A 15,390-nucleotide genomic window follows, 5' to 3' on the forward strand; every position below is an offset into this window, starting at 1 on the left:
AAACACAGAAAAGTCCCCACATGACTTTAGCATGCCAAATCATGCTGAGGTGTGGAACAACCAATCCTTGCAGAGCTGCTGAAGAAAGGAGTGTGGTTGGGAATTAAAAAATAATGCATGTCTAATGCAGCGTGCACACAATTGGAATTTCGGCCAGTAAAAGACCGATGAGAGCTTTTCATCGGAAAATGCGACCATTGTAGGCTCCATTGGAATTTTGCTGGCCGAATTCCCGCCAGCAAAAATTTGAGAGCATGTTCTCAATTTTTCAGACGGAAAGACTTTCTATCTGAAATTCCGATTGTGTGCATGCAATTCTGACACGCAAAAAGTCGCGCATGCTCAGAATCATGTACGAGACGGAAGCTATTGAACTTGCCTTTTATAGTCCCATCGTACGTGGTGTACGTAGCCACGTTCTTGGCAGTCGGAATTTGGTGTGACCGTGTGTAGGCAAGACAGTTTGAGCGGAATTCTGAATTCCGTTGGAATTCAGACAGGAAAACTATCAGAACTGTTTCCGACGAGAATTCCGATCATGTGTACGCAGCATTAGGCTAGTGCACGAGATATGTAAATCACCTGTCAATCAAAGCAAGGGGGAAGAACAGACAAATGTTTCCAAGTTTGTCCATTTTATTTCACTGAAAAAAGATATGAGGATTGCTCAGAGCTGGATTAACTCTGTGTGGCAAGACTGGGCACAGATGATCTGAAATTCCATACTCTATATTGTGCCAGACGGAAAAAAAAAAATTGGGAATACATCCACTTTAAGGGTTACCGCAGACCCCCCAAATCCAACCAGACCCACATCCGAATGTGAAGCCTGTTTGGCCAAGAGAGAAGGGGGACACAAGCATGCACCCCCCATCCCCAAACTGTACCAGGCTACCTGCTTAAAAAAATGGGGAAGGTATCTTTCTAAGGGGGTCTATGTTGAAGGAGACATGGGCCTCTTTCTCACTTAATAGTACCCCCAGACATTCACAAAAAACATAGCAAATAAAAAATAAATAAATATAAAACGATAAAATGTCATGTAAATTTATTTTTAACCATGTCACCAGGTTATGCAAATCATTATCAATCATGATGAACAAGATAAGCCTGTCCCTCAAAAGAAAAAATACACTGACATCTCTGTGATATCCCTTCTCCTCACTGAAAACAAACTGACCCTACTCTTTTCCTAAGCAGTTTGTCAGCCTTCACCATTTCTCCCTACAGCAGCTTTTAATACACTGACACTTTTCTGCCGCCCTGGCACGTAACAAAGCCCCCATTATTGGACCTTCTAAGCCAGCTGACATAAGTACTTTGCAGTGCATTATGGTTACAAAGCATTCAGCCCTGTGACATTCACTATAAATTCACCAGGACTGAGAGTCTTGAACATCCCTTGTTGTTAATTGTTTATGATTTTTTGATTATGGGGTCTAAACGCTAATGTCACCCCACTCTTTAGCGTGTTTGTTAGTCAATACTGTAGACTGTCCAATGCTCTGTGGACTGCCCAATATAAGGCATGCTCTTTCAAGCAGTGAAGCTGTTTATCCAGTGTAAAGTGAACTTGTACTTTGCTAATTTAATATGCTGCCCCTCTTTCACTACTGAAACTCACCTTATGTCCACTAACCTGTCATCCTATTCACCAAGTAAAAAATGCTTCTGGCTATGTGGCAGCATATGGCTCCCCCCCTTCTTCCAATGATGTACAGCTGGGTCAGGTGCTAGAGTGGCCAATCACCAAGCCCAAGTCACAAGAGGGCAGGGAGGTGGTCATTAACACTGCATAAGGCTTGCCGTAGATTACCTTTTTTTTTTTGCTGATCGGCCAGTGAAAAATAAAAAAAAAAAAAAAATGCCCCCATCTACACGGACACAAGCAAGGTGTGGTACTCCTCCCTGCCGTGCCACTGTAGTCTGATTGCGGGACTTATCCGATTGGCTGCAGCCGCTGATCAAGGAAAGTTTTCCAACATTTCCGTTTGATGGAAGTTGATCATTAGATTGACTTCTGTTGAGCTGGAATGGCATACATGGTCCTTGTTGGACTGGTCAGATTTTGATTCATCTTAAGCTCCAACCAGACCTGCTTGGAAGAGTTGAGAATGAAAATTAAGTATCAGCAGGGGTGGACTTTTTACAAATGGGCAAAGTACAGTTTTAGTACTGGCTGAATATGATCTATCATTTTTTGAGGGTTCATCCTTTTTGGCCTGTGCTGTTATAACAGGATCAAAAACTTCACCCCTTTTTTTTCTTTCACCTCTTACTTCAAATGTTGGGTTGTACTCAAAATCTACCCCCCACCCCCTCTTTGGGAATCTAGCATTGTCACTAGGACTTGCTTAAGGTCTTCTCTTCTAATGTTATCAGGAGGCTGGATGTCTCTTTCAGCAACCCCTGATGATGGGCCACCATGCGTGCCCAGTGTTCTGGAGATTGCCCAATGCATGCACAATATGCTGGGGATGTGCCAAAGAATCTTGGGATACGTATTGTCACTATCCCAGGAAATTTCACCTAGCTAAGAAACTTAGTGCAGGGACGATCCCGCTGAAAAATTATTTAGAGGAATATAATGAGAAAAAAAAAAAGTTTGATTATATCGCAGGACAGGATGGGGAGAGAGAGGAAAATTCCAAAGTGGATAAAGAGGGTCCATTAAACATTTCAAGGATTCATGTATTAAAGTCACTCTTCCTTAAGCCAGCCAAGGATTGGTCCCTGCTGAAATGGGCAAGATTACGTCTTCCATGTAATTTTAGCTCTATATTAGCTCTATAACCACCAGATGTCTCCTGTGTAACCTTCAAACATGCTTTAATCCTGTTTGACTCTCCACCCACATCTCATTGGTAACCAGCTGTCAACACAACACAAGGTCTACGACAGACACAAGAACAGGTATTTAAATGTTTTATTATATTGCCAGGATTTACTGCATATATTATATGTGTATTTTGTGTGCTCCTTTTGAATTATCGTAGCTACAGAATCTGGAGGTTTACACTAACATTTCCCAGGCATGGTAGATGTATTTCTGTAAGGTTTAACAATTACATCTCTTTTTGTCAGTTTGTGAACTAAACTTTTATTAAGCCACAAACATATAAAGTAGATCTATGACCAGAGGATAGGTACAAGGTCTGACCCACTTTCTGCAAAATTGTAATTATCATTGAATCCTCTGCACACTGCTATACACCTTCAAATACAGTACTTCAAGCAAACAATTGTATAAAAAACAGCATGAAAGGGTAGGCTGGGGAGGATAGATCGTTCCTCTATGTTTCCCGGTAACTTGGGCACCAAGTACTGGGTCACATGGGAGGACTACCCCCTGGGTTGGTTCTTGGGCTATGCCAGGCGGTGTCCAGGTTATAAACCCTCCCTAGTGACTTTTAACTATAGGTAAGAATAGAATAAGGCTTACCTATAGGTAGTGGAAATATCTCCTAAACGTGCGCCATTTAGGAGATATTTCACTTGTAGTGTGCCAATGATGTAATTGGCGCATGCGCTGTGAAGAAACTGACCTCCATGCCGTTTCTTCCACCAGTGTGTGCCGTTACTGACGGTTCCCGGGCACATGCGCGGGAGTGACGTCACACGGCTCCAGCCAGTCACAGAGCCGGAGTCCGTGGCCCCGGGAAGGAAGAGGAGCAAAGATGGACACAGCCTGCACAGGGGACAGCGATGAATTTGTTTGCAGGTGAGTGTCACATATTGGGCTAGTATGCGATGCATACTCGCCTGTTGTGCTTTTAATTTGCAGGGAGAAAAAGAGGAAGTAAAACCCTTCAGGTCCAAGTGTACCTCTGTTACTTTGCCAGTAAAAGAATGGGGTCCCCTTGACCGTGAATGAACATAATGAGTGATCGGCACTTAGCTTGAATCTCATGTGTGCTCTGACTTAACTCTTGCCTTATATACCTAGTGACCAGGCCATAGATCTCAGTAATGCTAGTTCACTCCTGGTAACCGGTGGAGACAGACAGCTAGGGAGGGAGTCACAACACTGAACCCCCTCGCTACTGGAACCAGGTGCCATGCCAATGACTGGTTGCTGTTTCCATCTTTGGTTACACACAGAAACTGCTTCTTCTCTTACACTCACAGACAAACCTTGTGTTGCAGTGAGGTTTCACAGACCCCAATGTGCTATTTCAGACTCTGGTTCCATGCCAGGACCCCACATGCACCTCTTGAGTAACTTCAGACCAGGCCTTGAGCAGTAGAGTGTGTAAGTATACTCTGCGCTAAAAAAATATATATTTATAATAAAGCAAAAAAACTGTGAAAATATTGAACCACTCGAAAAACAATACTTGTTAGTTACAAAAAAAGATGTGTAACTATAATATAAAGCTGGATGCACAAAGTGGTCAACAATATGAGATAATAAATAGAGGGCACTATGTGAAAACTAACAACAATAATAAGGTAGTGAACAGTGGATCGAGTGGGGTACCAACAGATGAGTACTCTGTGACTGTGCTGATTAACACAATAGAAACATGTGTGACATGATTGACACACTATTATTATTATTATTATACACGATTTATATAGCGCCTATAGTTTACGCAGCGCTTTACAATGTATAAGGGGGGACAACACAATTACAGTACAATACAAAAGGTACAGGAGGCCCCTGCTCGTAGAGCTTACATTCTAAAGGGAGGGGGTGGTGGTACAAAAGGTAATAGCTGCAGAGAATGATTTCATGGGGGTGGCTCGGGGACAGTTATTAGGTGGGTGTGGGATAGGCTTCCCTGAATAAATGAGTTTTCAGGGATCTCTTAAAGGTGGACAGGGTAGGGGCTGATCAGACAGACTGGGCCAGGGAGTTCCAGAGGAGGGGAGAGGCTCTGGAAAAGTCTTGAAGGCAAGCATGAGAGCAAGTAACAAGGGAGCTAGAAAACAGGAGGTTGTGGGATGAGTGGAGGGGACGATTTGGGTGATATCTGCAGATGAGGTTGGTGATGTAGATGGGAGCGATGTTGTGGATGGCTTTGTATGTTATGGTTAGCATTCTGAATTTTACACCGTGGGGTAGGGAAAGCCAGTGAAGGGATTGGCAGAGAGGGGCGGCGGTCACAGAACGATTAGTGAGGTGTATTAGTCTTGCAGCAGCATTCATACTAGACTGAAGGGGGATAGCCTGCTTAAGGGTAGGCCATTGAGGAGAGAGTTGCAGTAGTCAAGGCGGGAAATAATCAAGGAGTGAATGAGTTGCTTTGTGGTGTCATTAGTCAGGAAGGGTCAAATTCTGGAGATGTTGCGGAGGTGAAGGCGGAAGGATTTAGCCTGTGATTGGATATGGGGGCTGAAGTAGAGGTCAGAGTCAAGAATTACACCCAGGACCCTGGCATGTGTGGAGGGACCAATGGTTGTGTTGTTGATATTAATGGTGAAGTCACAAGGGGGGGGGGGGGGGGGATTGTGAAGGAGGAAATATAACAAGCTCAGTTTTAGAAAGATTGAGTTTGAGGAAGTGGTGTGACATCCATACTGATATGTCATTCAGTAAGTTGGAGATCTGTGAGGAGATTGAGGGGGTGAGTTGAGGAGTGGAGAGATAGATCTGGGTGTCGTCGGCATAGAGGTGGTATTGGAAACCATGGGAGGTTATCAACTGGCCCAGGGAAGAGGTATAGAGCGAGAATAGGAGGGGCCCAAGGACAGAACCTTGGGGTACCCCAACAGAAAGAGGAAGGGGAGCGGAGGAGATGGAGTTGTAAGTGACACTGAAAGTGCGCTGAGATAGGTAGGAGGAAAACCAGGATAAAGCAGAATCGTGGAGGCCAAGGGAGCATAATTTGCTAAGGAGGAGCAGGTGGTCAACTGTGTCAAAGGCAGCAGAGAGGTCTAAAAGTGTGAGTATGGAATAGTGCCCATTGGTTTTAGCAGTTAGTAGGTCACTGGTGAGTTTTAGTAGGGCAGTTTCAGTAGAATGTTGTGACTACAAAACAAAAAATATAAAGATGAGTAGAAAAGTCCCAATAAGTAGCAACCACAATAGTGGTGTGAACACTGTGATCTTCTCGGTGTATAAAGAGCCTTTTATATGATTAGTAGGTAGGTATTCCTTCACCAGGAAGAGGAAACGACACCCCACAATGCTGGATATATAATCTGCTTGCCAGATGTGGTGGACTTCTTTATTTAAAAAGAAAGTCATGAAAGCTTATGCAGGATTGTGCCTCGGAGGTGGTTCGCAGCCCATATGTCCTACACCACTACAGACAGACAAGCAGCTCCAGTGCCATTTGGCTTTTGTTTATGTTTTTAAAATTAATTTAAATAAATTGTATCACGCTATGGAAGCATGTATTGTTTCTTCTATGTCCCATGTCTGACCATCCCGGAAGGAGTTTTTTTTTCGACTAAGATACAGTCTTCCCATGTGAGCAGGCACAATCCTGCATAAGCCTTCATGACTTTCTTTTTAAATAAAGAAGTCCACCACATCTGGTAAGCAGATTATATACCCAGCACTGTGGGCTGTCGTTTCCTCTTGAGCAGTAGAAACAACTTTACTGAACTTCTGTCAGAACATGTATGACAAGCAGTAACGTTTCTTTCCCTAACCGTACCTAACTGTGACTGCCCCAGGTTACCTGCACAGGTAAAGTCTCTTAGCAGAAAGTCCAAACTTGGCAGTGCTCAAGCAGAGGAGTCCATGTTCCATGGTTCTTCTGGCAAATCGGCATTCCAGGCGGACCATAGATCCCAGCTACTCTTTAGCGTAGACTCCCCATGCATTTCCCAAGTGTTCCCCGGAGCCCCCCTTGGCTCCAAACATCTTCCCTTTTATAGAACATGGGAAGGAGGCTGGACCCCAGCAAAAGCCTACGAAAATAGCGAGGAAAAGCAGCAAAACATTAACCTTTTCCCCCAAATTAGGCAGCTGGGTGCTGACTATACATTCAGTAGGCTACCTGCCTGCCTGAAATTCTTGGTTTGCGTATTTGCCTTACAGGTACATGTTCAATCTGGCCAACTGATTAAAAATGGTCATACATGTAGTACACTGCCATCTATTGCATTTTGACAGCTGGCATCCCACAGCAAACAGTGATTGTCTGAAGCGGTTCGGCTTACTTTTTCTCCACCTGGCTCCTTTAATTTCTCACTCTAATTTTGACAAGCTGGGTGAACCTCGGCTTGAATTTCAGCCGAATCACAGGATTTGTGTATGGCCATACTGTATAAACAGTTGTGTGGCTTTATATGAAGGTTTGTTGCTAAAGTTCCAAAATGTAACTACTGTCATGATCACGTGTCAGTAAGGTGCTCCCCATCTTCTCATTAAAACTACTGTTAGAGTTTTTTCATGGGAAGAACTGATTGACTTGCTAGATTTTCTCAGCTATTCAAAGTTTTCCTAAAATAAGAAAATGAAAGGGGTTCTGCTGCATCCCTTCACTCCTCCATATGAAGCAAAAGTCACCTGGCTCCTCCTCCTCTTTGTCCATCCCATCTCAATGTACTTAAATAAGTATGCTTTATCAGGAGGGCAGTGGGGGCTTATTTACTAAAACAATGCAATGCAAACAAGTGCAAAGTGCAATACCTGAAGCAACCAATCAGCAGTCACCTTGTTCTGGCCCGAGTTCAGTAAGCTAAATACAATTGGTTGTGCAGTAGATTGCTGGACTTTGCTCATTGCACTAATTACTAAATAAAGCTAAATTAGTAAGTTTATCTGCATATCATAACCAGGGGCGTATCTACCACAAGGCAAACAAGGCATTTGCCTTGGGTGGCATTTCTCAGTGGGGTGGCACCGTCCTCCAGGCTCCCCTCTTCCACCCTCCTGCCAACTTTGGGAGCTGCAAGGCAGCCGCAGAGGGATCAGTTTGGCCAAATATATCCCCTCTCTACTCCTCTGACCCCCCCTTCAGTGCCCCCAACCTCTCTGATCACTCAGTACCCCCCATGCAGCTGGTGGCCAGTTTTCCCCCTCCCCCTTTCACCGGATGCAGCCGCTGTTAGTGCAGGAGATCACTGGATGGATGGAGAATGGTGTGGGACTGTATTTACTATTTGTCAGTTTGTGAATTAAATGTAGTAAACACTGTTTACTATATTTAATTTTATGAATGAATAGGAATTTATATACAGACTCCTATCTCATACATCCACAGTGCAGCTCAGGCTACAGAGAAAGGGCTATATTCAGTCCCTTTCTCTGCCTCAAAAAAGAGACTTTAGAGGTCGGTTTAGACCCCTAATGTCTCTCCAAAGACCCCCCCACAGAAATGTTTTAAAAAAAAATAAAAAAAAAATTAAATAAATAATAAAATGTAAAAAATAAATTTGCAAAAAAAAAAAAAAACATAGTAAGAGCCCTTTCACGCAGCCAGGCTCTATAAAGTGGATCCGCTGCTCACCGGGGGATTGGTCCACTATGCAGAGCAGACACGGACACAGCTCACTCTCCTCTATGGGGCAGTTGTATGGAAATGGATCACCTGATCGGATTGGATGACAGCATTTGTCAACGGACAGGAAGGAGTGGGACAATTTTAGATTTTAGTCTTGCCTTGGGCAGCACTAAACCAAAATACACCACTGATCATAACCCCTTTTGTTTCCTGCTATAACAGTTTATAATAAATATGCAGATAGTTTAAACCATTGTTATGTAGTTGTTGGAAGGCAACATGGTTTAATATCATATTTCTGGGCATTTTATATGCTGGTTGATATTGCAAGTTGAGGACAAGGAGTCATAAATGGGAATGCATATCCTAACAGGATGTTCTCGCAGGTCTTCTAATGTGAGGTAGGGGGGTATAGAAAGAGAAGACCTCCTGGGGAGGTGCAAATTAAAATGTCCTTAGTTACAGAAGATCAAAGGCTAGCTGGCACTGAAGAATGACCCGGGTCAAATAATAGTGATACATGGATACATGCTGCCCCTAGTGGACATTACAGCATACTTCCTGGAGGACGGGAAGAAAATAATATATTTCCTAGTGATTAGGAAGGACGACCTCTTAAAGATTCTTATTGGATACAGAAGGCTAGATAGGCGGATAATGGAAGTTTGTGTGGGTGGTGTCTGAGTGGGCTTTAAAAAATTAGTAACTTCCTCTTTTTCCACTGAGCTCAGCCACTACAGCATCTTGAGGAAGACCTTACATAAAGTATCATGTTCTTTTATTTTATTTTCTCTGAAGTCTTCTTTTGGTTACATAGTTAGTAAGGTTGAATAAAGACACCAGTCCATCCAGAGTGAGTGTGGATGCGTGTCTACAATTATCCCTATTTTTTTAAGGTACCTATATAGCGGCGTCAATTTACACAGCGCTCCACACATACATCACACACTCACATCAGTCTCTACCCTCAAGGAGCCCACAATCCAATACCCCCAACTCACATTCATGTACTAGGGCCAATTTTGGACAGAAGCCAATTAACCTACCAGCATGTCTTTGGAGTGTGGGAAGAAACCGGAGTACCCAGAGGAAACCTACCCAGACTCCAGGCAGAGAGTGCTACCCACTACACCACTGTGCCGCCCAGAGCACAGTATTTTTATGTTAGCATTCCTACTTTCTTGGGAAATATACGAGACCCTTGTTTATTTAAGCAGTGTGTGTATTTGTATAGCTAACCTTGTTATTGTACCATCACCATTAACTTTATCAGAGCTTTGATAGTCTAGCTTATTATAGGAATAGACAAGTTAATAACTATTTATAATAAATAGGGGTAATTCAAAAACCTCACAAATATTTTTTTCAGTAGTGAATTGGTCTTCAAATCTCCTTTAACTGCCATGTGCTCCAAAGGGATTGAGAGATATGACTTTTTAAGTGCCCATAGGCATTACTTAATAGTTTCTTGATCCTTCCTTTTCTGCCTTGATCGAGTGATGATCCATCTGTGGGGAAGTAGAAAACAGCCTTGAAAGAGAAGCCCGGAGCGTGGTGACATGCAGGGGAACTCGAGCGTAGGGCTGGGCATGACTAGGTGCCCAGTTACGCCCAGGGGAGGAGTTAGGAGGAGCTTAGGGGGTGGGGGAGCGGCCTTATATAGGTGGGGCGGAGCCGAGGTGGAGCCAGTCAGCAGTACTGTGAGCGAGGAGGCGGTTTTCCACACGCTGCTCCTCGCTGGTTCAGACAAGATGGCAGATGTCACGGCGGAGACAAGGGGGCCTGCATGACTCCAGGCACAGGTCACGGCGGTGCTGGCTGGGTGTGTTGAGGTCGGGCATAACTGGCTGGAGGCGGCGCATGGCCAGGTGTCGCGGCCGCCGTTGCGGTATTCACCGGGGGGCCCTCGAGGATGGATGGGAGCCCGGGGAGGGAGGAATCTACCCCTCCCCCCCCCGGTGAAGAGGAGCCTTTATTCCCCCACGGAGGGGCAGCCGAGGCCTGCACGCCGGATTACGGGCCAAGATGGCACCGCTTCCCCTGCTCCTGGAGGACAGCAGGGTCAGGACGTTCCCCCGGCAGCTCTGCACGGGCTGAGGGGGAGGATTGGGGGCAAGCAGAAGCTGAGAAGCACTGGCGCTGGGAGGGTCAGGAGGGAGGCTGAGGAGTGCGGCGGCAGGTCCGGGGGGGCCCTGGCCGGGGTCTCTGCTCAGGCGACGGGGGGCGGGGGGCCTGGAAAACGGCGGGCGACTGCTAAGGATGGCACGGGGGACGCTTCGGATGGACAATTGCAGAAGACGACAAGGGTCACGAGGACAGAGTGGTGCCAGCCGGCCCTTCTGTTCGGAACCCTGGGAACAGGGGGACCCCAACGAGGAGCGGAGCTTTCCCGGTGTGCCAAGGAGGAGACCGGTTTCGCACTGCGTCCAGGTCTCCGTCACCTGGGTTGCTACAGTCAGCGGAATGTCCGGAGGAGGAGGGACGGTCAGAAAGAGAGCTGTTGGAGGAGGAAGAAGTTTCCGGAAGGTCGGTTTCGGTGCTGGCGGTCAGTGCAACGGCTGTGGGGATGGCGCCCAGTCAGCCCGGTAAGTCTTGCGATAACGCTGCTTTTACTACTGCATTACAGTGTTTGATGGGGGTAGTGTCGGGGAGTGGGGGACAAGGGGTCCCTCCTGCATCGCGGGTGGGCACCACTGGCCAACCGCGAGATGGGACCGGGCCTGCGAGTGCGGGGTCTGGGGGACAGTTACGGGAATTGCTTGAGGGGTTACGGGTGCTGGTGGGTCGTTTTGAAGGGGGGACAGAGCAGTCCGCGGGGGTGGTGCAGGAGGTGTCTGGGGGGGCCTGCGTTGGGCGTTACGTGTCCGGGGAGGAAGTGGTTTTGCCTCCGTTGGTGGTGACAGCTGTTCCCTCGTCGGTGGATGCCGTTACAGGTGAGGGTGCTGGTACAAAAGGGGCCATGGAGACGACCGCCAGGTCGGACATAGTGAGGATCACTGACGCGGCCAAGTGTGAGGTGTATGTGTGCTTCGAGGGGCTGCTGGGGGCACATCTGAAGCAGGAGGTTAGAGACAAAATTGTCAAGGGGGAATATGTGGAGATTTTTTCAGTGTTGCCGCTTGAGAAATTCAACTTGGACTGGGTGAAGCCGGACGATTCCAAGAAAGAAGATGAGGAGAAGAGGCGATACAGGTTGATACCGCAAACTTTTGCCAACTGGTTGCAGGCGTTCACGATCATGGCCAGCGTCATAGGAGAAAAGGACCCCGAGCATTGCTCGGCGTTATTTTGTTATATGGACGCCATTGGGGAGGCTTATAGGGTATATGGGGGTACTGCTTGGTTGAGGTATGACGAGCAGTTCCGCCAACGGAGGGCGGTCCGGCCCACGCTGCGGTGGGACCATAAGGACATTAGCCTCTGGATGAGGCTCATGGCTTCAGCTAGGACGCCAACACAGTTATTTCCAGGGGGGGCCGGGGGTAGCCACTCCTCAGGATCGTCGGCCGGGAAAAAATGGGGAGTGTGCTGGCAATTTAATGAGGGCTCGTGCAAATTTTGGGGAACATGTAAGTTTAAGCACGAGTGCTCGGGGTGTGGGGGAGCCCCCACCCTCGCCAGGTGTTTTAAGAAGGGAAGACGTGCCAGAAATCCTGCTCACAATAGGGATGACGGGATTGGGTAGACAGGGGATCTCTAAAATATATAGGATCTTAATAACTTGATGGAGGATGAGGCTATGTCACCTCTGGGGAGATGGGAAGGCGAACTGAATCAATCAATTTCGGAAAAATTGAAAGGGAAAGTCATGGACTATATCCATTCCACTTCAATGGACACAAGGACAAAAGAAATGAATTATAAATTAATGGTTAAGTGGTATTATGTTCCATCTAAAATGCATAAAATGAATCATGACCTATCACCCTTATGTTGGAGAGAATGTGGGAAGGAGGGAACTCATGCCCATATATGGTGGCATTGTAGCTTAATTCAGTCATACTGGGAAGAAGTGCTGGGCCTAATTAAAGAGATTGATGGGACGGAAATAGAACTGGATCCCTGGAAATGCTTGTTCCATGCGACTGAGGGTCCTAGGGAAAAATATAGGACAGCACTTACCCCATTTTTACTGAATGCAGCGAAAGCATTGGTTCCGAGACATTGCAAAGTAAAGGAAATACCAGGGGTAGGAGAATGGTTCAGGGAAATAGATAGAATGATGATTATGGAAGAACTAATACATCTTCAAAGGGGGGTAGGAACAAGATTCCAGGATACTTGGAGGAACAGGCTGGAATTTAGAAAGTCCTCAACTTATTTGGGAATTATGGGGGATGGGGGGAGCGTCTAGGGGTCTGTTGCTGGATTGACCCTTTTTTTTTTTTTTCTTCTTCTTCAGGGTGGGGGGGGGGGGACTGGTGGTGGGGGAGGGGGGCACAGGGAGGGGGTAGGGTTTTTTTTTTGTTTTTTGTTTTTTTAACACCTATATAAATTCATGGAAGGAGGGAGTGGGGAGAGAGGGAGAGGAATCTCGACCTTATTTATATATATATATATATATGTATATATATATATATATATATATATATATATATATATATATATATATATATCACATATTGAAATTAAGAAAAGGAGTCACGGGGGAGAGGAAATAGTAAGGGTAAGATAAGATCACAAGAGGAAAACTGGGATCACTAGGGTGAAGAAAGCTCTCCCCCTTTTTTTTATTTATTTTTATTTATTTTTTTAGTAAGGATCGATCCGGCCGGGTACCCAATGTGAACTTTCTTATCCCTTATTTCTTTATGAATGTTGATAATGTGGAAATAACATGAATGCTAAACAAAGTGATTTGTAATAGTATGTATAAGAAATATTTTTTACTGTTTTTTGTAAATGTGGAAAACGAAATAAAAATACTTAAACACAATAGGGATGACGCCGGTGATGTGGGAAAGGATGCAGCCTTTCCAAAATAGGTACCCGGATGGGGCAGTGGCAGGGATGCTTGGGGCGGGTTTTCGACGCGCTTTTAAAATTCCCTGTGGTTTGAAGGTGGTGCCACTACAGGCTGGGAACTTAAAATCGGCGTTACAACATCCCGAGGTGGTGACGGAAAAATTGGCCAAAGAGGTGGCGTTGGGGCGCATGGCGGGGCCATTTGCGAGCAAGCCCTTGGGTGATTTGGTGGTGTCGCCATTGGGGGTGGTTCCAAAAAAAGAACCCAATAAGTTCCGGCTGATACACCACCTGTCCTTCACAAAAGGGGGGTCAGTGAACGATTTTATTGACCCGGAGGCGTGCACAGTGTCCTATACGTCGTTTGATGCTGCGTTGGGTACGGTGTTACGGAAAGGGGGCGTTAATGGCAAAATCGGACATAGAGTCGGCGTTTCGGCTGCTGCCTGTACATCCCGAGAGTTTTAGATTGTTGGGTTGTTGCTGGCAAGAACGATTTTACGTGGACAAGTGCTTGCCCATGGGTTGTTCCATTTCGTGTGCAATGTTTGAGGCATTCAGCTCATTCCTGGAGTGGGTGGTATGGGGGGACGTGGCGGGTGTTGAGTCGCTTATCCATTACCTGGACAATTTCTTGTGTGTGGTCCCTCCCTCTTCGAATGTGTGTGCGATTTTGCTTGCTACGTTGCAGCACATGGCGGAGATGTTCGGCATGCCACTGGCAGCCGATAAAACAGAGGGTCCTAGGATGGAACTGAGCTTCCTTGGTATCGTGATAGATTCCATGGCTATGGAATGTCGATTGTCAGAGGCAAAGTTGCTGGACTTACAGAAAGAAATCAGGGAGATTCACGGTATGAGGAAGGTTCGCTTACGTTCGTTGCAATCGTTATTGGGCAAGCTCAATTTTGCATGCCGGATTATTCCCATGGGGAGGGTTTTCTGTAGAAGGATGTCTGCCGCGACGGCGGGGGTGACCTCCCCAGCTCATTTTATTTGCCTCACCAAGGAACACAAGGAGGATCTGAAGGTGTGGTATCAGTTCCTCGCCGAGTACAATGGTAGGGCGGTATGGATGTCGGGCCCGGTGAGCAATTTCGGCGTGGAATTGGTCACCGATGCAGCGGGTTCCACGGGGTATGGGGCATTTTTCCAGGGATGGTGGAGTGCTGAGCCATGGCTTTGGTTCTGGGTCACAGCAGGCCTCGTTCGGAACCTGGTCCTGCTGGAACTGTTTCCGGTGGTGCTGGCGCTGGAACTGTGGGGGGAGGCATGTCGGAACCTGAAGCTTAGGCTGAACTTTGACAATATGGGGGTGGTGCAGGTCATCAATAGCATGTCGGCGTCTTCACAACCTGTCGTTCGGCTGATGCGGCAGTTGGTGTTGTTTTGGACCCGAACTGGAAACAGCTCGGTACCTTGTTTCTGTCCCCCTGGCCAAATTAATCCTTAATATAAAGTGTGCACACTTGAAGTCAAACACTGACACACACGTAGTTCAGTATTCAGATACTTCTGCTTTTTATTTCCTGAACTCCGACTGATATACTATAGCCGGATATCATACTATCAAATCAAACATTAAATAAAAGACAGCGTGTACAAACCACAAATTATACATATTCATTATTGTGACGGAGTATAAGCTTTTTAGCTGGGTTATGTCTAAAAAAGGGAAAAGCAAGCTTCGGTGGCTAAAGTAGAGTTTTGTTCCCAGCCCCTTCTTCCTCTTGGGTGTAGTCTCACGGTGCCCAGAACAGGCGCAATCTCCTTTTTGACGTTGCTCTTTTTTTAACCCTTGCAGTTTCGTTTCACATGAAGGGAGAAGCTGGCAGACATCTTAATTATGATTAAATGAGTATTATTAAGGTTGATAGCTGATAATGAAAGATAAGCACTTATATCTATAAGAGTACCAGAAACAGGCATTTCACTTATAACACTCATGATCACATCCATTACAGTGTTGCGTTGCTTGCAATTGAATGTGTTTCTTTACGCTGTACACATCCCGGGAGTGGAC

At 46.1% G+C, this 15,390-nt stretch overlaps 1 protein-coding gene across 1 annotated transcript in view; it reads left to right on the forward strand.

The window, feature by feature from the left end:
• Positions 1-2,874: 2,874 nt before the first annotated feature.
• LOC143930433 (uncharacterized) overlaps positions 2,875-15,390 on the forward strand; it is a 52,667-nt gene continuing 40,151 nt past the window's right edge. The window contains exon 1 of the mRNA XM_077454748.1: positions 2,875-2,913. The gene's annotated coding sequence lies outside the window, so the exon portion shown is untranslated. The remainder of the gene's footprint in view (positions 2,914-15,390) is intronic.

Source organism: Lithobates pipiens, unplaced genomic scaffold (genome assembly GCF_037356315.1).
Source record: "Lithobates pipiens isolate NorthernLeopardFrog02 unplaced genomic scaffold, aLitPip1_a1.2 Scaffold_25, whole genome shotgun sequence".
Taxonomy (NCBI): Eukaryota; Metazoa; Chordata; class Amphibia; order Anura; family Ranidae; genus Lithobates; species Lithobates pipiens.